Here is a 2,024-nt window from a genome sequence, read left to right as displayed (position 1 = left end):
AACAGTATTTAGTATTACATATAAAAACTTCATAAGTAAACATATATATCCAAAAATAGAGAGGTCCTGAAAAGTTTTTACTGCTGAAATATGTAATCAAAATTTTGAGGACTGTTGACTTACATTCTTTCTCCTATAGATACTGTGTGAGTTTCCCCAAGGAAATGAAAGGAGATGAAAGATAAAATGGACCAGAAATGGCTCAGACTGAAGCAAATACAAATTTCATTTTGTTTCTTTAGTCCAATGAGTTCACATCTACAAATGACTTTCATTTACCAAAAATAATACTTTTACCCAATGATACATATTTACTCTCTATACTTATAATATGTCCCCTCATTTATTGAATACGCTATTTTTACCATATACAGATATTACATCATTAATTTGAGAGTGTCTATTTCACTTGGCCCTTGATGCTTCCAGCTTGCTTTTAAATCTCCATTTTTTTTCTCTTTGGTGCTAGAGACATTGCAATGTCCTCTTTTTGTGCTGTCTTAATATTTGCTATATAATTTTCGAACCTTTTTCAGCACTAAGTATCTAGAAGAAACTGCTGAGTGCTCCACATTCAATGTCTCATTTGGTCCCCCCCCCATAGTGGTGCTATGCTGTGCTGTTGGTTTTCAGCACTTTATGGAGAAAGAGATTGGAGGCTGAACGAGGCTTAGTAATTGCCCAGATTCATACAATTAGCAAGTGGCAGAGTAGAGAAATAAAGTCTTTGTTTGAATTACATAGAACCACCTCAATTCTTTTAGAACCACCTCAATTCTCCTACAAACATTGAGAATTTAATATAGTAGGTGATGAAATCCCAAAAAGGAGAATGTTTGGGACACTTTGCCAAATTAGGGGATAAATAACTTGTATTTGGTTAAAGACTAAGAGATTACTTAGTGAAGGCCTGTGGAGCAATGTGGACAAAGACTCAGAAGGCCAAAGGTGAACCAATAACAAGAGCAATGGATAGTTATAAGGCAAACAGACAAATTATAAAAAAACATTCATGATATTTCACAAGGTGTGTCAGGAAAGAAGAGGTAGATGGAAGTAGAAGGATATCATCTCTTCTCCTCCCACCATGCCCACCCCGCTGAGGTCTAGAAGTACCCCTAGCACAAGCCTCCTGAAGCTTTGCTCAATTCTCTGGGTGAGGCTTCTAGAATGATCTGGTCCCCAGGCGAAACATGGCAAACCACAGGCTGACCAGCAGGGATTGGGACAGACGATATTTTTTCTTATTCAGGAAGAAATTAAAATACTACCAAAAGTTCTTGAATCAATAAATAAACGTTCAGGTTATTTAAAAATTTATAGATAATAATCAGCAGACTATATTTAAAAAGACATTGAGAGGAGAGATGACTGTAGGCAATAGTAAGAGCATTTTTCACAATAAATAATAAATATAACTAAAGAATTATAAATCAAGAATTAATGACTTAAATACATAACTTGGAGTTACTGAGTTTACAATTAAGAGTACTAAAATAGAAATAGTCAAAGAAGTTTCCTCTAAGGAAGAAAAGTTGTGACTTTTCGTTGTAGCTCTCTATATGTTTATACACACACACACACACACACACATACACACACACATATATATATATATATATAACTGATTATAATTTGAAATGTATCTTAATGGATTTTACTTACCTTTGAATTTGTCTCGGTATCTACCTTACTTAAATGCCTTTTGGGGTCATTAGTTTGCACAATGAAGGGAGTTCTAATTAGAATGAAAAGGGGAAATTTTAGTCAATCTATAGTAATTTTTCCCTTCCAAATTTTTCTAACATTGGGTGCTGAATGAATACTTATTAAACACTGCAATTCAGTGTCTTGCCAGTTAATGTGAGACCCCTTTTTCACTCATTTAGCCTGGCTTGACTTCCTGCCACCCGTTTCACCAGATGTCAGTGAGATAACCAAAGCTCAGGCACTTAAGAAGTCTTAGCAAACCACTAACACTCAGTTAGCCCTCAAATGAGGGGTCAGCAATTCAGCTCAGAGTG

The 2,024-nt window shown here is 35.2% G+C and overlaps 1 non-coding gene across 1 annotated transcript; it reads right to left on the bottom strand.

Moving 5' to 3' along the window:
- Positions 1 to 1,100: 1,100 nt before the first annotated feature.
- Positions 1,101 to 1,235, bottom strand: LOC117803209. The gene has a single exon (XR_004626902.1). It is a non-coding gene; the product is annotated as a small nucleolar RNA SNORA52 (small nucleolar RNA).
- Between the last annotated feature and the right edge of the window lie 789 nt (positions 1,236 to 2,024).

The sequence above is a fragment of the Ailuropoda melanoleuca genome, chromosome 7 (genome assembly GCF_002007445.2).
Source record: "Ailuropoda melanoleuca isolate Jingjing chromosome 7, ASM200744v2, whole genome shotgun sequence".
Taxonomy (NCBI): Eukaryota; Metazoa; Chordata; class Mammalia; order Carnivora; family Ursidae; genus Ailuropoda; species Ailuropoda melanoleuca.
Note: the sequence above shows the minus strand (reverse complement) of the source record. Positions and strands in the feature narration are given on the sequence as shown.